This window comes from Perissodus microlepis, chromosome 7 (genome assembly GCF_051167445.1).
Source record: "Perissodus microlepis isolate ML-2025 ecotype Zambia chromosome 7, ASM5116744v1, whole genome shotgun sequence".
Lineage (NCBI taxonomy): Eukaryota > Metazoa > Chordata > Actinopteri > Cichliformes > Cichlidae > Perissodus > Perissodus microlepis.
The window spans coordinates 6321552-6347451 of NC_140467.1; the positions used below are offsets into that span (position 1 = coordinate 6321552).

The 25900-nt window shown below is 36.8% G+C and overlaps 2 protein-coding genes across 2 annotated transcripts in view; one reads left to right on the top strand and one right to left on the bottom strand.

Moving 5' to 3' along the window:
- LOC146382394 (uncharacterized) overlaps positions 1–25900 on the bottom strand; it is a 140555-nt gene that overhangs the window by 43565 nt on the left and 71090 nt on the right. The gene's annotated exons all lie outside the window — the stretch shown is intronic.
- Positions 2252–25900, top strand: part of LOC146382395 (leucine-rich repeat-containing protein 4C-like) — a 142103-nt gene continuing 118454 nt past the window's right edge. The window contains exon 1 of the mRNA XM_084933010.1: positions 2252–2519. The gene's annotated coding sequence lies outside the window, so the exon portion shown is untranslated. The remainder of the gene's footprint in view (positions 2520–25900) is intronic.

Consider the following 25900-nt stretch of genomic DNA (forward strand, 5'->3'; position numbering starts at 1 on the left):
AGGCTAGCGTTTGCAGAGCTGTGCTTAAAACAAGAGCTTAATGATGGTGCAGCATGAGAGTGGCGGCTGTACACAGCTGTCTTCCTCCCACCTGCGTCAATGAACAGTGACTTTAATTGAATGATTAACTTGTGTTTTGTTTACCTTGGCTGTCCAAAGGAAAATGCTCCCTTTAATTCTCCTACTGCTGCTCCAAAGCACACGTGGTTAACGTGCTTTGGGATTTGAGTCTGGTTTCTGAAGCTGCTTGTTTTAGTAATGATGATGGACAATCAGCTACTTTGTGTCACGGAAAACTAGAATATCTTATTTAATGTGTTTTTAAAGGCACAGACATTATAAGGAAGAATCATACACACAAAAGTCCCAAATGTGTAACATGACACATCAGTTAAATTATATGTGTCAGTTACTGGTTCTGTGGCTGTTACGTGTGGGAAACTGGGGAAGTAGGCTGGACTATGCTGTGATTACATCAGGAAATCACCTTAGTTGTTTTTAAACATGCACACAGGCATGTTTATAGCATCTCTCATTTATAATGGAAATGAGAAAAGGTTTTACATTTTTAAAACATGATTTTAAATTTCTTAAGCTCTATCAATCTGTAGTATGTCAATCAGTTTCAACCAGTATATATTCAAAGTTAAAATTTCACTCATTTTTCTTGGGCTTTTCATCAGCTGGAAATTTATTTGGAGATTTTAAATTCTTATTTTCCTATTATTTTATTGTACTTTGGCTTTACTCTGGCCCATTTCACACTGGGCTGTTCATGGCACATCCCTGTTTTAGACTGTTATTAGTTGAGCTATTTATTAATTCAGTTTACATTGTGAGATTTACTCTCCTTCCCTGGGAAAATGACAAAAGACCAGAGTATTTAACACCAGAACTTCCTAGATTCTAAAAACCCTGGAACTGCCACTTGGGATATTTTTACCCTTTTTCACAACAAGAAATTTCTCGAAACAAATCAGAAATCTACAGCTAAAGATTATGCCATTTAAAAGAATCAGATCTCAGACAAATTTTCATGAGTAGAAAGTATAGTCAATAAGTTCTGCACCAATAAGGCGGTACCATAACCCCATGTGTTACAGCACTGATGTAAGATATAACTAGGACTACAAGGAGCTTTGACAAAACAGCAGTGTCCAATGCTCTAGGAATGAGTTATACAATAGAGTTATTATCAGGTTCATAAACACATCAAAAGAATGTGATTACTTTTAAACGTATCTATTCTTTCTGTTTCATAAGTCACAGTAAGGATCTTCTAAAAATGAATGGCTAGATTCGGCTGATTTCATGCTCTTGCGGCTTTGTTCAGCTTATTGTAACACATTTGTATAGGTATTTTCTAGCAGTGCAAATAATGTTATATTTGCAATCTATAATATGCAGTTTCAACTAACATTTATTTTTAACTGAAATGGATGATACCAGTTTATGATCGGTAACCTGCAAGATTTATGCAAGACCAAGCAAAAAACCCAACAAAAACAAAACGTGGACCAGGATAAAAACAACGCTCGGTAACAGCCCAGTCCACTGAAAATCTTAATCTTGTCATCTCAAGATCACTTCTACTTTATTCACCACACTCATTCACTGTGACTTTAAAAAAGTCATCAAATTGAAGAAGCACAATCACGTCTTTAAGAAAGACAGCTTATTTGTATTCCAGACTCTCACTGTGTCTCCTCACGTGTGACTGAGGCAAGTGAACGAACAAGAGTGAGCGAGGAGGGAAGAGGGCAGAAAGAGGGAGGGAGTGCATGAATCTAATGCATTGCAGCAAAGAACTGTGACAGACCAGGCATTTATTTGAGCAGAGACTGCTGCTGTAGCAGGAAGGACGCAGGAGCAGCAGCGGCGGCAGCAGCACTCAGAACTGCTCTATCACTCAGTGCCTCTATCACAGCTGGAGACAAGGTGGACACAAAGAGGCGGAGACACAGGGATTACACACTGGGAGCACAACACCTCTCTAATGCCACCACCAGTATGATTTCTGGATTACTATATTGGCTTCTCGAGCTTTGCCTTGCAGCATATGAGTTCTCTTTTCCTTCTGACACTCTTCAGTCCATTTACTTCTTGCCTTTGGTTTGATTTTAAGGAATATTCATACCAACAGAGAGCATGGCTTAAATGAGAATTAGTGCCTGCCTATTTACTGGTCAGACATTAGTACCAGCAGAAGACTGAAGATATGTAAATCTCCTAACCAATCCTCTGCGATCTGTCTTGAGTTTATCATATCACTGTGTCTCGTCCAATGGAAAAAAGTCAAGGGATATCAGTCATTAAATATATAACAGGTTCTGCTCCAAATAGGCCTTAGCCTTTCTTTTTTCACTTATTTTTTCTATACCTATATTTTATTTTTAATTTTTTGTCAAAGTTTGGTCACACAAAAGACAACAAACAGCTCCACTATTGGCTTCACAGTTCCAGTGTTGCTCAATCTTGTGCATTGCGGGGTGCCCAGGACTTTGATCTAAAACACACTGGTAAGTAATACAATTTTCTAATGTTCATGTAAACCTTTTCTGGCTGTTGACAGACATCTGTTGAGTCTTACTGTTTGTTTCTGACATGACACTGCATAACTGTGTAATATGTTCAGTGAAATGTAATCATTTTGATATTTACTGGGTAAGGTTTGTAATATTTAATATAATTTAGATGTTCTCTGTAATTCTGGAATATTTTAATTATTATTATAATTGTATTAAAAAAGAAAATCTAGCTTTTTTGTCATGTTTGTAGCCTGCAGAGTTTCATGCATTATGCTAACAACACTGACTGGCTAACCGTTACGTGGTCAGACTTCTTCTAAATCATCTTCTTGTAATTTTGTTGCTAGGCTACAGTTCCCTGCTGTGAGAGTAATCATCCAGGCTGTCAACAGTGACATGATTTAGTATGTTTGGATATCAGCATAACTTATTACTTTGGATCTTAAAGCTTATGCTGAATTGTTCTGTCCAGATGCACGGTGGAAACATCCATTTAGCTGTTTATGTTATACATATAGATATAGACATATAGACAAATTAAAGGAAAAACATAAACCATTGAGACAATCTAGTAGCTGTCTTAAGTTAAGCTATCGGTCGAGTAGTACTCTAGGGAAACATGATGAAACATTCCTATGACACATTAGGCGGTTATCTAAACACCAACTTATGGAATATTGTTTTAGAAGACTAGTTGTCCATCTCGTCAGTAGAATTTTAGAGACTTGTAAACTCAATGTCAAGGTGGACTGAAGTTCTTCTAGTGGGATGAAGTGATCATATTCCCTTGTATTTCTTAGTTGTTTGTTGCTTTCTGAATTGTAATGCTGAACTGTCAAGGTTGTTTATGCTATAACAATAATGTAAGCACATATCACAGTTCATGAAAAAACAGATCTAAGCGTAACTAAGGCTATTCACCACTTAAAACATAATCACTAAATGCAGCAAAATCTGCATCGATGTCTGTTGTAAAAGATAAATTGTCACTTTCCTGTGTGAATCCACAGGCTTCTCTGTAAGAGATTTGCAGCTCTGTTTACAGCATAAATTACTGCTTTGCCTTGACACCGTCTCGGGATGAAACAAAAAAAAAAACAAGCCTCCCTTTGCATCTTATCAGGTTCATAAAGAAGCCATGTGGTTCATTTTCAAGGAACTTGATGTCAATTACAGATCCCTGCCGCTTGTTCAGTCTTCTCTAACCTCTTACTATATCAACTATAATAACACATTCTTGTAATTGTGAAGTACTAAGCAGTCTGAGAATCAAGTGCACCATACACCGGTGGCCTGTGTCCTACAGGATTTGAGTATTGGTGGTGGGCGGTTTCTATTTACTGCAATCACGCTACTCTGTTACCCATAGGCATGTTGAGATAAGAAGGAGCTTTGCACACACATTTAGATTACGGAATCACTTGTTTGTATGCAATCAGGGCCTCTGAGATGCCGGACAAGTGGCGTACCCTTGAGAGAGCATGTGATGATGAGCCAATGTGCACAACCCTTGATGCCACTTGTGATTCTCGAAACAGTAAGGTGATGATGAAAGGCTGGTAATTGCCGCTGATTAAGATATTAGAAAAGCATTCACCCATGATTAATGAAATTATATGCGTCATCAAAATCAGAGCAAACATAGTTCAATTGATACAGTCCTTTCATCAAAACAGGATCACTTAAAAAAGTGAACAGAATTTGATTTATTTACCCACAATTCAATACAAAAGGATATAGGTTAGGTCTTGTTAAACAATACTTTCGGCCTGAGCTGAATACATGAATCATTGTGGCAGCATAGCTCAATATTGCAATTGTCAAGCATGGGTTGTTATTCTTACTTTTTACTCTTTACCCATCAGCCAGTATGCATCCGACTGCATATACTCTACATATTATGGCTGGGGAAAAAAAGAAAACAAGATTGCATAATATTGGTTCTATTTTCTTCTTACAAATCCAAACTGCTCTAAACCAGCAGCCCTGTGGGGAACGGAGCATGCCAGCTCCGAACAACAGACTATCAGCCATTCTTTTGAAGCTTAATCCAGCACAAATCCCATAGCAAAAACATTAGTCTCAGTGGCAAGCATATGTGCCATATATTATTGAACAAGGAAAACAATAGGAACAGCATCAAAAACAAGTGAGAAACAGAAGCACACGGGTGGACCTCAAGAGTGATCTGCAGCTGGCTTTTACCTACATAAATCTATTAATGTGTGCTGATGTGTTGCAAAACTGATGACTACAAACCACATATTTTGCATGTATTTGCTGAAGTTGCTGGTTTTGTTATTCTCTGTTTAGCTTTATCTCGTCACGATTACCTGATATAATATGTGGTGTTTTTTGGAATAAAGTAGATTTATGAAATATTAACAGAATGGTTACAAACTGCTTTATTTCCATTGGCACTATTTCATCACACTCTCTAATATAACATGCTACAATAAATTGAGTTTATGTGTCATGTAAACCCCTATTTAAAAATACTTTAATGCCAACTATGCCTTTTGTTTTGTTTAATCTTTAGCATCATTATATTAGGCTTTTTTCAAGTCAAGAGGCATTTTTTTGTCTAACCCCCTAAACCCTATCAAGTTTTAAGTCAGTTCATAATTAGAATTTTAGACTCTCACCTGTGCATTGCTTATTTATCTATTTATTTAGTGGCATTGCTAGCACACAGGAATCTGTATGTGGTGATGTCACTTTGAGACCTGGCAAAATTATTTTTTTTCACTGTCATATTCTCACCAAAGCATTATTATTTGCCAGTAACACTGAATTAAGAACACACGCAACATCACATCAGATGATTCTTGGCTTATCCGCTTTCTGTGTTTCCACAGGAATGATGACAACGGCAATAATTAGTCCCAAAAAAAGACACTTTTTTGAACTGATGATCAAATGTTATCACAAAGTAAATTAATGCAAATACCCATATGGCTTTTTGTTGTATCATTAAAGTGAAAATTTTTTGTTAGAGACAAACTGAGAATAAACTGTGCGTGAAAGAAGTTTAATGAGGTCACTGGAGATCCTTCATGAGCTATGAATTAATCCAGTGACTTTCCTTTTAAACCAGACTTGTGGACTTTTCTTTGTGTATATCAGTGGTTATCTATGCACTTCACTGATGTCTCTTACAGCAGAGTGGCAGTATGAGTGAAAGAGGAACACAACCTCACTGATCTATGCCTTGTTCATATTGTAGATCTTGGCAGTTAGAGATCAGGTGCAGAGAAGTTTAGGTAGCTTAAACTGGAAGGTTTGACCAGCTGTCACTGACTTTCTAAAAGACTTGTTGCAACCTTATGTGTCACCTCATAGACAGATCAACATTGCTATGTATTTTAACTGTGTATGTGTTAAATCAGTGGCCTCCAATAATTGAGATGAGAATAAAAATGTTTCACCTTATAAAACCTTAAAAATTATTTTGCAGGTTGATGATTTATAAACTCTTTAAAAAGACATTACATTATGACACAAAGCACGTAAAATGAAGAGGAAATATTAACGATTCTGTACTATAGCTCTGTGATTACATTCAAACAAATATTGACAGTTTTAACTCCCTTTTAAAAACAATATGTCCTTGATTTGTACCTTCCTTGGATGCATCTGTTCAGATAATATAATCAACTCAACTTGATCTTCAAATAAATCTTCTTCAATACATTTTTCAGCTTTTAAAATATTATGCCTCAAATTTATGCATGAAAGTAATAGTGAGAAAATACATAATCTTTTGGTAAACTGACCAAATTAGTAATAAAAGATTGGTAGGACAGGTCTCGCCTATGCTAATGGATAAATGTCCCTTCCCCCAAAATCCTTTGTACCTGCTGACATCTTCAGTAGACATTTGAAAGCGTGGGCATGTTTGAACAGGTTGCTTCTGCCCTCATTAGTATTTTATCATAATTACAGTGAGACTACAGACTGACAGCTCTATTTAATCTGGTACAATGCTGCAGGTAGATAGTCACTAAATTAATAGAAATATCACCCTACCATTCTAGGAGATATAATAATGATAATAACTTTATTTGTATCACTTTTCAAAACACAAAGTTAGAAATGCTTCAGAGTGTGAACAAAATCATACAGTAAAGATAAGCATACATGTTACAAAAAACAGACACATAATCAACTATACAGTCTGATATTTATTCCAACATACACACTTCCATACATCCTGAAAGATTAAAGGAAAACTAACCTATAAAAATGGGTTTTCACTAGTCAATTAAAATAAATAACAGATTCAGATCTGACAGGCTTAAGAATGTTGTTACCAAGTCTGGTTGCTGCAACTTCAAAGATGTGATGACCTCTGGTTTTAAAGTAAAAGCATGGAACAATTAAGACCCCTTGATCCGATGATATGAAAAGTCGGCTGCAGTGATACGGTCTCAGCGCCTCTGATATGGATATCTGATATGGAAAGTCCAAATCAGGTTAGAGATTTGAGATTCAAAATTCAGATGTTGTTCAAAGACGAAACCAAGCATTTGCTGTATTCACTAAGACCAGAGGGGTTGTTGGGCTTAACAGAAAAGTACAAATGTGTATCATCTGCATAGTGATTTTCAGGTAGAACTTCACAAAAATGGCTTACATAAATACAAATTGAGTATTGTTCACCGTCTTATATACATATAATGCACAGGAATGTGTGACGAGGGAATATAGACATCTAATTTTGGTAGCCCAAGTTAAGTAAAATACTGCCACAGCAAGGCACAATTTGGAAAAGAAATGAAACAAGATGAATACATTGGTAGAGGGGGGAATATATTATTGAGTTTGGGTAGGCTTTCAGAGTGTCCAATTACATTAAATCCTCTCAAAGCCATTAAAAGCAACTGACAGATTCTTAATGGACAAGGCACCGAGTCCATAATATTCAACTAGGACAGAAATAGTTTATATTCCGGTAGGTGCAATGAACAGAATTACAGACCTACATATTCATGTGTAGCTCCTTTCCATCACTGAATTAAACTGGGAGTATATTTTTCCAATTAATTCAGCATAAAACTGCATAAGTCTTTGCTTATTTGTGGACTTCTGAGATTTAATAATAAACATCACTATTATCATTAATATTATATTACTGTTTCATTATGCTGTTGTTATGTTATGCTATTGTTGTTGTTGTCTAATTGGTCATTTTTAATTGTTTTTCAAGACCTGGCTCATACTTGCAGCTTGAAACATTACCAAACCAAACTCATACTCCTATTATACAAATGCTGATTATATTCTAGCACTGCTTGATCAGATAATTAATGAACCAGAACCTAATTGGATAAAGTGGTGTCACACCGCAGCAGTATTTATAAAATCTCTGGCAGCCTGTCATCTACAGCTCTTGGCACAGCTACAGATTTTCTGCCTTCTGTCACTTGCAGCATTAGAAGTGGCCATATATGTTTGGTTTTAATTATATAGGTTATAGTGAATGTTAAATTGCAAAGAAGGTATCCCTCAGCATTACAGCAAAGCATTACACCTGCGTTAGTGTTGATCTTATAAAGAAAAGGCAAAAAAAAAAAGGCTAATTTTTAAGATTCAGGAGTTCCAAAAAGGACAGTTTCATTTTGATCAAAATACTGCTGACATAATAATACTGTTACGTAGCTACTCTCAAATGTGTTATATTGGTACTGTTGCAGAAAGTCACGGATATTGCCAGTTTGTCTTATTTTAGGGTCAGACTGCCAGCCAATAGCCATGTGAACTGTAAGATATTGTAATGAGGCTTAGAAAGTCATTCATTTCTCAGTAGAGGACTGCTAACAGCTTGAAACATATGGAGGGAAAATCGCAAACCAGTGTTGCTGGCAATTCAGCAGTGATTATTAAGGAACACCTGTTTAGCTGGCTGGCAAGGCGACTCGGGGTCCTGCTGAATAGCAGCAGGCTAATGAAGGTCTTCTCAGCTTAATTGTTTGGGCTATAAATAGTGACCGATAGAGGAATAGGGTGCTTCACCATTCTCATCTATTTTTTCCCCATACATACAGAGAATGCGCTATTAGAGGTTTGTTGTTGTGGGTTGTGAGTAGAGGAGGCACTCACTGCCAACATTACCAATTACAAAAAAGCCATTAACAGTAAACTGTGAAATTAAACATTGGTGCAAGGACGCATGCATAGACTAAAGGGTTAGTTTTCCAAGTGTGGGCGAGACTAATAATTTCCAATAAACATCTTAGGTGTAAGCTATGTTAAAACACAACTACACCATTAATATGAATTTGATTATGAAGGTTAATAGCTGCTTTTTAGCTTGTGGCCAAAGCCTAATAAAGGTCTTTATCATCAGCAATTCAAATCATGGTGAAAATGTCTTGAGTTGGCCCACAGAGCCACCAACATTCATACTGCTTTTGCTCTTACAGAACCTAATTTTAGAGGAAATGAAATGCAGAACACACTAATTGCAACATTAGCCTGAACTATGTCTTTAAATTACTTTTTGATGGACGAACTCAATGAGAATAAAGCAGGATCATCTGATTTTCTGTTAAATACTGTTTGAAGCATTGCCAGTGCAGTGTGTGCCCTGCTGTTCAGGGGTCACCTTTGTTGATGTTGTTCAAATAAGTTTGGTTAGCAGTGTTTTCCAGGTCAACTGTTTTTGAGAGAGGGAGTGATAACTTTCACAAGCCTTAAAGTTTCACAGCTAGGACTGAAAAAAACATTCTTTTGAGCAGTCAATGAGAGAACAATTAGGTTAAAACCTGTTTTGCACTCTAAATTTTTGCAGCAAAATAAAATGACACAAAACACGTTTTCCTTGGTAATAATTAGTGTACAGATAAAAAAAAAAAAAAAACTCCATTGCATATCCTTGTATATATATAATTAAGTAGTGTCACAGTTTCAAAAGCTTTAACACTTACCATTTACTGCAGGTCTGACCCTCATATGGGGTTCAGAAGATGATTTCTGACTAAGGTTCTGGGCTATAAAAATACTGTTGATGACATATGACGGGCTCACTGTTTCTTGCTCTTTACTCTTGCTCTTTATCACAAGACTGCCAAAACAAGATTGCCAAATTAACTTTTCCATCACAGTACTGCATCTCTATTTTAAAGAAGGTTTTCAAATTAATGGGAGTAAACATTTATTTGAAGGTGCACATTTTGGATATTAGACATAATTTTTCTTTGTCCCATGGAGGAAACTAATACATGTTGCAGTGTCTACTGATAACCGTTGATGTTTTCAAACTCACCATATTCTCTAAAGATTTTTGAGAAATGACAGCAGTATTGGATTATGCAAAGTTAAAACTCTGTTAAAGTTAAAAATCTAACAAAGACTGTATTAACCAAAATATGAAACACGTGAGTATACAAATAAATGTGGCTTAGTTAAAAATAACATGTGGTAAGAACAGAAATGTATATGTTTCTGATTTTTTTTTACAATGATGAATTGTTCCTATTGTTCAACCTTTTTGTGTTCACAGGGAAGATTTGATCAAGTAAAACTACCTGAGTGAAGACAAGATTACCCTATCACTTAGATTGTACAATTAAGAACAAAAAATAATAATATATTCCAGTTAAACAACAATACAGTTGTGTGTCAAATTATATTCTGTTACTCTGTTGGCAGGCACTTGAAACTGGAATTAGATTTAAAAGTGGCCTATACCTTTTCTTCAAGCTCCCTTTGTCAAATGCAAGTTTGCCAAAGTACTGGCCAGAACAGAAAACTAAACATGTTCTCCGTTTCTGTGTGGGAGAGAATAAATACATTGCAAATTGCAAAGTGTGCCACAGGGTATTTTCTGTCACCTGTGGATGAGTCTGTGATGTTAAGCAGAATGCCTCAGGAAACTTAAAGATGTTTCTCTGAACTTAAGTGTCTGGATTACCTAAGCACAAATTTCATAGTTTCTGTCATCACAGGCATCTTCTTATGCTGATACTGAAATTACACCTTTAGTATACATTTTTACAATATTTTAAAATATTTTTACTAAAAATGCATTTTGTTAAATTCTGTTGTGAAGATAATAACAAATAAATTGACAATTTAATTGATATAATACATCAGATAACACTAGCATTTGATAAAACCATCAATAATTCAATTTGCATGATTGAATGAGAGAGAGAGAAGAAAGGAAGTGAAAAAACTGAATCCCATCCATGAAGGTCTATACAATAAAACATTTTCAATGCAGTCAAAGGAGCTTGCAAAGAAAAGTGTCTGGACTTCTTTAAGTTACTTGAAGACGTTTCACCTCTCATCCGAGAAGCTTCTTCAGTTCTAAGGTCAAATGGTGGAGAGTCCCAGATATAAACCTAGTGGGAGTATCCCCCCACAGAGGGACAAAAGGACCCCCTGATGATCCTCTAATCGCCTGAGCCAAGGTGTGAAACTGGGTGTGGGTCCCAATCAGCCAGAGTTTCGGGTGTGTTCATTGTGAAACCTGGCCCCACCTTATCATGCGAATTCCTGAGGTCAGATGGCCCAGGATGTGAGTGGGCGTTAAGGCGTCTGGGAAGGGATCTCAAAACTGGATTATAGATGGCAGAGAGTTGGTGTCGTAAACCCCCGCCTCTGTTTAAAGATGGTCGCTCACAGTGGACATAGATGGCTTCTTTCACTCCTCTTTCAAACCATCTGTCCTCTCTGTCCAAAATGTGAACATTGGCATCCTCGAAAGAGTGTCCTTTATCCTTAAGATGCAGATGGACTGCTGAGTCTTGTCCTGTGGAGGTGGCTCTTCTGTGTTGTGCCATGCGCTTGTGAAGTGGCTGTTTGGTCTCTCCGATGTAGAGGTCTGGGCATTCCTCGCTGCACTGTACAGCATACACCACATTGTTAAGTCTGTGTTTTGGCGTTTTGTCTTTCGGGTGAACCAATTTTTGTCTGAGCGTGTTGCTGGGTCTGAAATGCACCGGGATGTCATGCTTGGAGAAAACTCTCCTAAGTTTTTCTGATACACCGGCTACATAGGGGATGACAATGTTGTTGCGTCTGTCCTTCTTATCCTCCCTCGCTGGTGTCTGGTCTAAGGACACTCTTTCGAGGATGCCAATGTTCACATTTTGGACAGAGAGGACAGATGGTTTGAAAGAGGAGTGAAAGAAGCCATCTATGTCCACTGTGAGCGACCATCTTTGAACAGAGGCGGTGGTTTACGACACCAACTCTCTGCCATCTATAATCCAGTTTTGAGATCCCTTCCCAGACGCCTTAACGCCCACTCACATCCTGGGCCATCTGACCTCAGGAATTCGCATGATAAGGTGGGGCCAGGTTTCACAATGAACACACCCGAAACCCTGGCTGATTGGGACCCACACCCAGTTTCACACCTTGGCTCAGGCGATTAGAGGATCATCAGGGGGTCCTTTTGTCCCTCTGTGGGGGGATACTCCCACTAGGTTTATATCTGGGACTCTCCACCATTTGACCTTAGAACTGAAGAAGCTTCTCGGATGAGAGGTGAAACGTCTTCAAGCAGCTTAAAGAAGTCCAGACGCTTTTCTTTGCAAGCTCCTTTGACTACGATGACCTGGATGACTGAGAACCTTCACAGACATTTTCAATGCAGTTAGATAAGACCTGCATGTGTCTCTCTAAGTGTTGCCTTCTATTTCTTTTGAGAAATGTTATTCTTCTCAATTTATTTCAATATATTTGATCATACACACATCTTGTTGATAGAAACAGAGGTGCGGATAAGAGAAACAGTGTTTATGATACATAGCTGCAAAAGCCTTGGCTAATTAAGCTTTAATCTGCAGCTATTTTCATGCTGTATTTAGTGCCAAGCTAACTGGGAATCCAAGGGGCTTCACTGCTGGGCCAAAGGTGGTTTTCACGCAACAAACAAAACTCATTTGGTTTTGATACTTTTTTGTTTGTCTTTTTTCACACTAGTATACGATCCCAAATGTAAGTGAAGGAGAGTTTAAAGTGGAGATTTTTTAATTGTTTCCCCCCCTGAGTACATGCTGACGGATGTCGGGATTCTTGGTCGTGCTTCGGTAAAAAACAGTTATGGTTGTCGTGTGATGTGAATATAGTAGCCTGTTATGTTCTACACTGTTTGGATGTGCTTCAGGAAAAAGAGACTATTTTATTGTATTTTGCAAACATATGCTTTATCAGCTGATTGCGTGGTAATGTGCACCCTGCCTGGGGACGAAAATCTTCTCTTGTTGGTCTGGTGACTCAAACAGGATCTAATCCACACTGTTCTCATCTATAAAATGTAGTAACCCCAACATTATAGCTAACAGGACCAGTAAAAAAGTAACAGCTTAAACTGATTTTTAGTTTTAGCCTACTTATATTCCACTGAGCTGTTGGTTCTAGTTAGCTAACATAAAATAATTTCAGTCTGTCATGTTCTGTATTGACACAAGATGGCGCTAAACATGTTCTATAAACTTTAAGCGCTTATTTCTTAATCCAGCTTCACAGACAGTGTTAATCAATGTCAGTTTTTGAGAGCATGGTTCTATGGTAAATTTGACTTTATAGATGTAGTGTTACATGTCCACTCTAAAAAAAATGAACATAAAAGAATCACCATCTTTTATCATCAACTTAAGAGCAGCAGGAAATTACGGAGCCCCGCAGGGGACATGGGAGAAAAAAAAATTAAGACGGACTTTTGCGAGATCTCACAAAAGATTTGCGAGATCTCGCAAGATCCCGAGTTTGTTTTGCGAGATCTCGCAAAAGTTTCATACATCTCCGAAAACGTCGGAGCACTTTTGCAAATATGTGATGTCTTGTAAACCGAGCAGATATCTGACGTTTACACAACTACATTCACATCTCAAAATATCTTAAAAGTGTATTTTGTGACCCAGAAAGAGTAATATTACAACTAAGTAGCTGCCGCCATTGTTGGAATTCAACTTTTGCGAGATCTCGCAAAAGTCCATCTTAATTTTTTTTTCTCCCATGTCCCCTGCGGGGCTCCATAGGAAATATTAGAAACACCCTTTATGCTGCAGCAAACATCAACAACACTGAACAACAACTGCACTCCAATTTACGTCAAAAGGCAGAAGGACCTGACCTATTTGATAGGACTAATGCATAGTTTCTTTGCAGATAACATTCACAAACATCTTTTTCTCTCCTCCATCTTTCCCGTAAATCATGATTTAACTTTAGCTTGACATTTAGAAATCCTAAGAGTAAATCACCTTAGGTGTTGTGGATATAATCCACTGCTTGTTGTCCCTGCACCATTGTCTTTGATACTCCAGACAGTACAAGAGTGATTTTGACATCATGCTGTATGTACCTCTACTTGCAGAAAAGCCTTCAAGGCCAAGTGATGAAGGGTTGCACAAAGTCTGGCTGGCAAGCTTTCTCCCTGTCTGTAATACTAAGTCTATTTCTTTCAGCTGAACCATATGACATGATGACCCACACCTATTTTTCACAGAATCCTCTGACATTCCAAATAGAGTAATGTGTGGATGAAACACTCTGTCCCATTCTTGCTTCCTTTTCTGTCTTTTCTTGCAGACTTAACTTGCCATGTTAGTGCTTTTTTACAACAGGCTTGGTGTGTAATGGTCTTAAGACTGGCACGAGTAATGTCTATCAAGGTACAGAACAATGACAGAGGTTCAGTCATGTTTTATTAACAATTTTTCTAATTATTTAATAAATTATTTACTAATTCATTGACATTCCACCAGTGCAAGCAAAGCAAAAGGTGCTATTTAGTAAAATCTAAAAATAGATGTCAATTTAAAAGATGAAAGTGAAAGCATTTTGTAAGAAAGCTTATCTCATTTAAGTCATCCTTTTAAATTAATGTGATCTTGTAGAATATTGTCTCTGGAATCACGATTAATGCTGCTTCACTACAATCCCAATGAAATGTATATGGGCCCAGTGTTTTGAAGTTGTGCCTGTGTCCTGTTAACAATGTCTTGAGCTTGTCAAGCTAAAAGCCCAGCAGCCTTTTTCTGGTTGTTTGTGCATGCATATTGTAGATAAACATCTAGGTTTTGACAAGAATGTGATGTGTTTCCCGTTATACATAGAATTAGTAGAGATAGCATTAGCAAGAAAACAAGCTTTGGTGTTTCTTCATTGTAACAGATACGTTTCCTCTTACTAACCACTGTAGTGTGAAAAAGCTCCTTTTTTAACTCCTTCGGCACATTCTTTTTTTTTGATCATTTGTTTTTGAGACTGTGTAAATATTGGACAATGTTAGTGTTTAGTGTCTTTTATTGTTGTACTTTTAATATGTTTTTCTGAAACAATCCTTTGTAAATGAGACATTGAGTTTCAGTGGGAAAACCTGTATAAATAGAGGTTAAATTAAAAAATAAAAACATTAGCAAAGAAACCCCTGATGATGGAGAGCAGACATCAACCCCTGCCCTGTCTGGTTAAATAAGACAGGCAAGTTGAATAGGTGCAGACTCCATCAGTACTTTTACAGTGACATATATGAGAAAATCATTTGGTTGAACAAACAAAATTTAATCGGCTCCTTTGCAAAGAAACTGTCTTAATTTTTCATTAATATTTTGAATGACCCTGTAGATTATTGACAGTGAACCCTGTCAGATTGTACTCAAGCCTTTTAATTAGGTTCTGATTTTTAATTTGTAAACAGATATTTAATTTTAACTTTTTTAAATCAAGATGTAGGCTAGGGTTTCTGAGTTTATTAAAAACTATTTATTCAGTGATTTGTATACATTATTATACAATATGAAACATTATTGTACATTAAACAGACTGTAAAGTATAAATAAGCTCAAGCTTAAACATCTGCAACAGTAATATGATTCATATAAGACTGGTTAGAAACATTGTTTCTGCAAAATAAGTATTGTTACTTTTGATGATTTCTTATAATTTGCCAATAATATGTGGAGGTGTTTTCACAGTGTTTTATTGCTTCTCTTACTAAAGGAAAATTTCTTCACTACTCGCTATTGTCAGTTAATAGTAAATATTTTGAAGTAACAACTACTGAAGTAATAATATTTTACAAAGGGAGTGCAGAAAAACAAAGATGCCTAGGCAACACTGGAGAAGCATGCAGGAGTCTATCTATAGATAGATTGATAAAGCAGTTTTATACAGTATGATAATGAGCGGTGATCAGTAACTCTGAAAACTTGCAATACATTGTGCGTGTTCTTGCTCATTCAGTCTGCCTTGTGTCTGTCTGTTTATTATTTTGTGCATGACATATGTACTGTGGAATTCATCATTTAATGCCACCGAGATCTCATAAAGCACACATGGCTCTGAGCCTAATGAATTTTGAAATACAACAAAATAGGACCACACTGGCAAAAGAATAACATACATTTTGTATTCAACATTGGCAAGCTAAAATCCGTGCTCATTAAGCTTGTCACTACCCCATAAATAGTTTTAAAACAAAACCACACTGCCTATAAAGTAGTTCAGAGAACACGACAGGGGTATGCCCAACACTGTTGCAAACTATTCCAAATTTCATGCATATCAAATTTAATTAGCAGCTTATTTTATTCACTCTAACAAAAGGATCACTCTTCATTTCACACTAGAGATTGCAAGATGATTATTGTTTTCACTTTGGGACACAGTAATGTTAAGACAGGTGTATGTGTTTCTAAGCCTTCCCACATATCTTTATATTTTACTTCCAAGGATCCAGAATTTCTTGTAAGTTTTTGGTGGTCTTTGGGAATAGTTCTCTAGCATTTTCTTTGAATAGTAGTTGCTTTTTCAATCACTTTTCGCCCGGTCCCTCTACCTGATCATTTTTGGAACCACGTAACACTAACCTATGAATTATGCAAGAATAAAAATGGCACCTCACTCAAGGGATGAACCAGTGTTGTGTCTATAGATGACAGAAAACTTCGTAAAAAATAATTTAAATTTGTATCAGTAAATACTGCAGCTTTTACCTGAAAAGTTGACACATGTCACTGTGGTGTGCAGTTTGAGAAAAATGAACAAAACTAACAGCAGATAAACAGTAACCTAAAGCCATGTCTTTAAGAAATAGGAATAAGAATCCAGTAAAGGGTTGACACAGGACCTGAGAGATGCATCTAGCCCTTCAGCTAATCCAGTTACTGTTCACTGAAGCCTCATAAGAAATGGTCTCAGTGGAAGGCTAGCTGTCAAGAAGCCATTCTTAAGAAAGACAAAATGGAAAAAATAGGCTAAGGTATGCCAAATTGCACAAGAACTGGACTGAAAATCAATGGGAACAAGTACTATAGAATATACTATAATAAGAAGAAAATACTATAGAATAATGAATTAAAATTTGAAATTGTCATCAGTGTACATGGAGGAAGTTGTGGGGCTGCATTTAAGCAAGTGATGTTGGGGATCTTCATAATTCCATCTAAAACTGATGGAATTATGAACACAGAAAAGTTACAGAAAATATCCACCATGCAATGCTATCTGGTAATGTCTTCATTTTTTCAGCATTACAATTATCCCAAATGCACACAATGCAGTAATACCATACTTAGGTAGAAAATTCAATTAAATTGTATTCATATAGTGTTGAATCATAACAGCAGTCGCCTCAGTGTGCTTTATATTGTAAGGTAAAGACCCTATAAATATTACAAAGTAATACCCAATAAATGATCCTCCTTTGAACAGGCACTTGGTGACAGTGGGAAGGAAAAACTCCCTTTTAGCTTGTAGAAATCTCTGGCAGTGGAGGAATTTGTTTATCTTTAGCCTGCAATTTCAGGGTTCCTTCAGTGTTGCACACTGGCCCCTGTAAGATAATTCACTATGGTGTCTCTAGCTTCACATCTCAAAAAAAAAAGAGTTGCTAATAACCAGAGCTTGCTTCTCGGTGGGTGTGTCGTAGAGTAGCAAAAAACAATTTTACACGTAAATGGGTTGGAGGTGTACCGCGGGCTTCTATTTAGGGCTACACCAACTTTTCACCATCAACCTCCCTACCTGCTTTCCGGGCCGCTCAGAACAATCTGCTGGGGAGAGCTAATGGTGGCTAAACTACCTTCGCCCACACTGACTACAGGGGCCTGGCTAGCAAAGGATTTTCCAGGATGTGGAGATGGATTTCTAGTTCAGTAAGCCTAGCCTCCTACAAAACAGGCTATATTTCTTACAAGTATACTAAAAGAGGCTTAGGAGTAGCTAAACATCTGACACGGATCAGGAAACTGCAGGAGGGACAAGTGAAAAAACCATGACTCGGCTACAAGCTAAGCTAAGCTCACATATATGTAAAGACAAATGAATGAATACTGTGAATAAGCAGGTGATTTCAACAGAGTGTGCTCTGGCTAAAGGACTATGAAATTCTTTATCTGAAGGTTTTTAATTAAACTGACTACACAGATAACCTACACAAAACACCACAGTGCTAAAACGTATTGTGGAGCAGGACAGGGATACAATACTGCAGAAAGAGCCAACACCAAAACACTAAATAGAACCCTTGTCAGTCATGGACTGGCCTCCCCCGAGCCTGAACCTCAACATTAGTGAAACAGTGTGGAGTTGTCTTGCCAGAGAAGAGAACAAAATGTAACCAACAACCAGAGAAGAGGTTTTAAATGTCCTTTAGGAAGCCTGAAGAACTATTCCCAAAGACTTAGACGAATTTCAAAAAAGGTTGTCTAAGTGAGTTCAGGCGGTGTTGAACAATAGAAGGAGACATACCAAATATCGAGATTCAGTTTGTTAGAATTCTACACACTGTACACCTTTTATACTATATTTCCAACTATTTTCCAAGGAAAGTAATTTAAAAATGAGGAATGGCTGCAACATATTTTTCATTATACAGCACACGGCTTCATAGGAATGAAAATCGCTTTTTCATGCATACAGTTATTGCGCTTAAAGCCGTATCACGATGCTGTTTCTGCTCTTGTAGAAAGCTAAACAAATTCAGAAGGTGAAACAAAACTAAAGGCTCATGAAGATTTTGCATCACTCTGAGAGCACTCAGTAAAACAGTTTTGTCCCTGTCACTTGTAAAACAGTGCACATGAATTTTAATTTAATGCAGCTTCTTTTCTTTAATTCTTAAACACATTCTCTTTTGTATTTTGTATTGCTGTGCATTTAGATAGGTAATGGCAAATTAGTTAAATTAGTTAAACAAACCAGTATATTTTTAATCTTCAATGCCTATTCTATTTTTTTTTTTTGGAAAATTGTTATTTACTCTCACAGCTAACAAAATCAGAACAAATTGGAATGGTTTGGAAAATAGGTTTTCATTAGAAGTGAACAGGAGATTTAAATGTAATTCTACTTTATCTGTCCTAATTAGTAACTATTCTTTTTTTGCCATCCTTCCTGATTTGTCATATAATCTTCTGTGAGGACCAAAGTGATGAGGCTGCAATGTAATGAGAGAAGTGGAAGGCATTTTAACAGCTCATGCTTGTGGACAACATGGCAGCCAGTCAAAATGTAAGCAACAGGCAACACCACAATGTTCACACATAAGACTGTGGTATTTCAAAAACATGCCAAAGAACATCAAATAACCAAGATTCACTGTTGAGACTCAATGTGTAAATGTGGTCAAGCTCGTCCCTTTACCATGTAATATGATGAGAGTTTAATTATTGTTGTTGTGAATGAGTTCTTAATTACGAACACACGTTCCTGCCTGATTTGTGTGTTCTCCATAAGGACTGAGAGTTTTTGTTCGCCTGCCTGCCAGTAACAAGACATACAAAAGCACCATGAAGAATTAAGAATATTCAGATGACAATGATGAATGGCTTGTTTAAAAGCATGAATAGCTCTTGACTCACACAATACTGGTGTGTCCACATAAAAGGCTGGATAACGTGGCATTCATCTTCTTTGTAAGAGATAGACTTAACTGCAGCTAATTATTTTCAGAATATTGATAAAAATGAGTATTTTTTAATTTCTGTGATGATGTCCATGCAGTGCGTTTCTCCTTGGTTGGAGAGAAAACATTAAGCCGCCCTCCATTCTCATATTGCAGCTTGTTTTGGCACATATACAATTGAGCAAATATTTGATTTTGTTAGGAATATTAGGGAAGCAAGAAAGCAACCATACATGAATAGAACCTGCAGTCACCATCATTGCTTTTGCTTTCCCTGCCAACATTATTGATGGCAGACAGAATGTCTCCAAGGCTTCATGCTCCCATGTGTGACAGAATGAGAGAGACAGTGTTGTCTATGAGAAAATATTTCTGTTTATCAGTCAGCCCAGCTAGCCACAATAAAAGGCATTCTGTTACATACTGTACATAAATGGCATGCTGCAATGCCTCCCTCATCCTGATTGCTTACCCCTGCACTGTCCCCTCTTGTCCCTTTTGACAGAGGGGCTTGACAGATAGATCACAAAGATGCACAATCATTGCATGGCGGGGACCGGGATGGAGTGCACCCATTATTCTAAAGCAAAGCTGTCTGGCGGGGCAAGGCCTGCACGCCACATGGTGCCATGATAGATGGGGACCATTAATCAAGGCAGGACGGGGCCCTGAGATTGATGTGTAGAAATTCAAATGCCCAAGCAGCATTTGGAAGATTAAGGCTGTGTGGGTAAGGTTAGGAGTCTACCTTTCTGTTATGAAGAAACAGGTTTAGCAGTGCCCAGGGGTGGCATAGAGGATAATTTGCCCCCAAACTGTGCTATTTCCAGTATTCTTTGCCTCAGAGCTCTTCTGTCTTTTATATTGATTAACAATGCCTAGATTTGTCATTTTCCCACTGATGACCCATCCTGGATCTTTTCAGCGGGAAACAAGACTCGCTGTAGTACCAAGCATCGAAATTAATATCAAAGATTACAGTTTATTTTAGTTTTTTTTTTTCTATTTCTAAACATATTAAGTGATACTAATGGCAGACAAATTTAAAGACGATCAGAACAGGCACAATTTAATCAGTCATATTCTATATTTGTGCATTGCTACTTTCATGCAGCTTTGTAACAGTAGAACATTCAAGTTTTCCAAAAGAGTTTAATAGCCTCATTATTTTAACTCTGTTGCTCACTATTGTACTTTCTGGTTACCAAAGTTCTCTTTCCGTTAGGCCAGCAGTAAGCAGTATGTTCTAAATAGGCAAGAACAGTGTATAATGAGTAGGGTGATTTCATTAGAAATTGTCATTTGAACCCAGTTTTGCTTAGCTCCATTTGTATATTTTCAGCAGACCTCTTTAATAATTGTGAATCAGCTTGCTAAAATTAATAGTTGTATTTCATCATTATTCTAACAGGAGCATTAGCAAATAAGTTGCACACAGGAACAAAATGTGCTTACGAGGAAATTTTGTCAGAGATCTTGGTGCTTAATAGACAACAATATGAGAGAACACATTTGCAGGACTCAGAAATGGGACAGTAATGCTAGTATTAAGGGTTTTCATTGATAACTGAACAACGTACCTGCAGATACTTCTTGTAAGAGGTGTTGTGGTACCTCTGTCCGTTTGTTACTGACTTCATATTATCATTTCCTGTTTATGTTTGAGTAAGTGCTTTTAATACCAAACTACTAGGCACCAAAAAGACAGGTAATCCCAGTCAAAAACACAGAATTGTCCTTGTCAATGTTAATATAGAAGGGATTCTTTATTGTGTTAATGTTTTGATATTTGTGCTAATCCCGTACAATCAAAGGGGTAAGGGGGCACAGATTAGCCCCCTTAGCGTGCTGCCTGCTGTAACCTATAATTTCCTTCAGGATTAATAAAGTATTTCTGAATTCTGATTTCTGAGATACAGCATGTGTGCGGTACTTGAGATAAAATCTTTAGTTAACTAAAGATTTTATCTCAAGTACCGCTTGGTTTGGTTGCAAACTAACCATCTGTTTTTCAGATAATATTTATATTATTAATAATTTTCTGACGATAAATAAGTTGTACATTGTCTTATGGTGTTAGTCATTGAGTAATTTAAACCCATACTAGCCATACTTGACAAGGTTCAGTGCTTTTGCTAACAAACTGCAATAGTTTTGATGGAGATGTGCAAATCAACAAAATCCGGTTTCTATATGTAATAGAATTTAACAAAAAATTGTAAAAGATTCCCCCGTTGACAAAATGTTCAGTAACAGTACTGCGTACAGCCATGGAGAACTGTGTGTTGGAGTGTGCTGTAGAACTGGTTCGACAGCTTTCTGTGCTTTTTCTTCAGGCAAATGAGTCATGCTGAAAAAACACCTACAGCATTTTGTGTTGCTGCAAATGGAGTACTCCAAAGTTTATTTTTTTTATATCATTTCCATCTGCTGCACTATTTTTAGTCCCTGATTATATAAGACTTGAGGTGGTGCTGTGTGATTATGTTCTCAAGACATGGACATTTTTGTCAGAATTCACCAATTATTTATTTATTTATTTATTTAGTATGTTTTAAAACTATTATTATCATTATTTTTTCTCACTCATAGGGCCAAAGGAAGTATGTGCCAGCAATACAGAAGGCATGTAGATTAAATATATCTGACATTTTTTGAAAAAAAACCTGACTGCTATGTTCAAAAATTTAATTCAGTCATTCCAGTCCGATGTCAAGTTTGAAGGTTTTCCTTGGAATTTTTCCTTGGACAATTCTCAGTTAACAGACGAAAGAAAATGTTGTTAAAATGCATGCCACTTATACTGTCACAGCAACCTGTGCACATTATTGGATTTAGTATCATGTTTAGAGTCTGACATCTCATTTCCTATGATACTGTATATCAGCAGAGATGTCCATGGCAGTGCTGCTGCCATGATAATAATGATACTGCTGGCAAAAAGGTTATTAACGTGTAAGTAATGTCGCACATTTTTTTGTCAAAAATTCCATAAATTAACAAAAAAAAAAAAAGAGCAAAAAATAAATAGCAGATGTGGATCATTGGTGCAATGGATCATTGTTACACATATCTGTCACTCCTTTATTGCCCTGATGGTTCCTATATTAAATTTCATAAAGCACTTAATTCCACATAGCTGTTCCTGAGAGTACGCTTTTCTCAAATAATATTTGCAAAGAGAATATTGTCTAAGGGTACCACCTGTTATGTTAATATGTTTAGTGTCTGACTAGTGCACCGAGAGTGTAGCACATATCAGGAGGAATAAAACAAACAAGAAAGGCAATCTATAATCAGTTAGTTATCGATAATGCAAAGATTTTCACCTCTAGGATAAAAAGGGGAAAAAAGAAAAGAAAATTACCCTCAAGGGACTTGTTGAGATTCTCATTTGAATATTCACACAAGGCTAGCGGTAATATAGTAGAGGTAGTAAAGAATACTATAACTAGGAGAGACAGCTTGTGAATATGACTCAAAGCTTAACCAGGGCTTTATCCAAGCGAAGAGGATTCATCTGGCTTTGACAAAATAAAATGCATCAAGAAATCACTATGAAAAAAGAAAAATACATGCTTTATAATTTTTATATTGTTCCCATGACAAGAAAGACCTTCAGCAACTCTAAATCCATCTAGAGAAGCATCATCCCTGGCTATAGTTCCCCCCAGGGAAAAGTTAAGCCATTAGAGAGGAAGGGAGAGAGAAAGATACAGAAGGCTTGATACGTATAGAAAGAGGTTATAAAGTGAAAGCAGCTAGCACTTCTGATGAATTTTTCCAAGGGGAAGTGCAAGTAGAGGTACAAACATTCATCTCTCAGAAAAAACACGCCTGAGGGGGGAATCAAGGGGATACTGCTGTATTCAATGCAAAACTTTGGATTTGTTTTCCTGCCTATATCACTGATTTGCCATGTGCAATCTTACAAATAAGAGTTTGAAACAAAGCAAGTTTCCCGGTAATATCACTAGGTGTTCATTTATTTTTTAGGTACATGATAGTAGTGCTGACACAAATTTTCAGTAATTTTCAAAATGAAAAAAAAGGTAGTTTCTAGTTTCATAAAAATATTTATCGTGTGTGATATGTTGTACATTTGTAGACAAACTAAAAGATAAAGGCATTCAATACAAAGATACTTTTTAAAAAATTCTTGTGTGGTTAAAAATATTGCTCTATATACCACTTATCCATGTGCAGTTTAAGATATAACCATATCTGCACTATTTACTGGATATGTAAGTGAAGAGTTTTGCTAGCATTATTTTTCTGCTCCACTACTTCAAGGATAGATGCAAAAAATCTTAATACGTGTAGTCCTTTTAGATTAGAGCTCTTATTATAAAATAATTTAGAATATTGAGCTTTTCACTTATTTAGATTTTGACATTGTTGTATTTTCTATTTCATTTAAATTTATGTTTAGCATATTTTTTGCCTTCGTGCTTTCCATTTTTCTGAGATATTGTGTTTATTTTATTAAACTGCATTGTTTATAATGATCTACTTTAATATAATTTTCCAACTTTTCCTATGCTTGTTCTTATTATTATTCTTATATACTCTCCATTGACGATTTAATGATGATATAATCAGTTCTAACTCCCACTCCCACAATATCATGTTATGTTTTATTTATGAAGTGCTTATTTATGAGATACCCAGTACATGTTCAGTTTGTAAAGATGTAGCAGGTGGGAGGACTGGAGAAGGCAAACTATGTGACAGCCACAGCATTGTCTCCAGTGTGCTCTGTGCAACCCACTATCATGGCAAAACATGCAATAGACATGCCAGTCCACTGTGTCCATTCCACACTATACCTCTCCAAAGTGTGCAATGGACATGTTGCAGGGAGATATTTTATTTCTAGCCACCATTAAACTTGTCACCAGAAAGCAACATTATTAACACATTTTCATGTAAATACATATTAGCTGCCTAGCTTAATGGTTTCTGACAATTAAGAACTCTGGGATGTGCTTCATACATTTTTTGCTCACTACCGGGTTCTTGTCTTGCTAACATTAGCAGAAAAGTACTTGTCAGGGACTGGGTCTGAGACCCAGTTTTTGTGTTATTATAAATCTTTGATTTCTTCATGGTTTATCACTGCTAGTGTTTTGGTTTCTGTTTTGTAGCTCCTTATGTTCTCTAGTATTTCTAGTCTTTAGGTTTTGTTTATGTGCCTCCCCTGTGTTCCATGTTATGCCTACTCTGTGCCTTCCTGTCCCACGTTTCAGGTCTCTATGTTCTCGGTCTTCCTTGTCATCATTGCCTCTGTGTTTGTGTTTCCTGTTTTACTTTGAAAGTCTGTGTCCTATGTCAGTGTATTCTGCTTTGCCTCCTTTGTCTCAAAACAAAGCAAAGACACTAGGAGCACTGCTGCATGTACTATTTTGGTTAGCATACATATATTTAATGTGTATTCTGTCTAGTAATTTAATGACTTAAAGCATTTCTCCATGTATCAATGTACCAGCAAAATGCAGGCAAGCCCAAATCCACTCGCTGTTTATGTAAACATGATTGTAAATGAATTTCATAAGGCAAGCATTTCAAAAAATCAGCATTGCAAATATTTTATGGAGAAGGAGGCACATTCAGCACATTTGTTAGACCTCAAGAAAGCACACAATGGTTATGAATGAGAGACAATGAATGCAAGCATTGCTCTGTTTGGAAGACAACTCCACAGGGTAACCATAAATTCATGATAAAAGACATTACACCCGTTTGACTTGTTGATTTTACGTATTAAAAACATGATTGAACATTCTTTCCAAAAGGTGTTCAAATATATGTTTTCCAAAATATTAGGTGGATTAACCCTTTGTGTGTGTAGTTCATTGCATTTGATAAACAGTAATATTACATAATTAGCCTCACTTACCCACAAGTGTCTAGCCTCATTGTTATCTTTCTTTATGATTGTACTGATATCAAGATTACACACTTCTCTGAAGTTGTAGATGCTGCACTTTACTATAGTCATTCACTTTAATGACCTATCTCTACCATTACCAGAAGCATAAGGTCCTCTGCTACAGAAGGCAGTCTTAGTTCTGCTTGAAAGTGGGCCACCATTCATCAGGCCTTACTGTGACCTTGTTGTGCTCTCTCAGCAATATCTAGTTAGTCCAAATTGCTTCTCTTTGTTTCACAATTTTCAGCCCACATCTGTAGAAAGTAAACAATGCAGTATTGTAATGAGAAATGGCAAGCAGGGAGAAGGGGAAGGAATGACACCTTAGAGACTGTAACCCCCTTGCTCCCTCTCTCTTTCTATTTCTCTGTGCAAGTGAAAACAAGTGGACTGCCAAAGGGAGAGAGGTACCAAAAATTGCTTCTGTTGAATGCACTTCTGCGCCTTTATTGCTTCCTGTAATTGCTTCTCTGAGAGGTAACTGCTCTCCTCTTGTCCTTTTTTCACTGCTGAAGGATTGTACCCTTCGAAACATGGAGCAAACCCCACCTGAGTCATGAATCCCATTTAAAG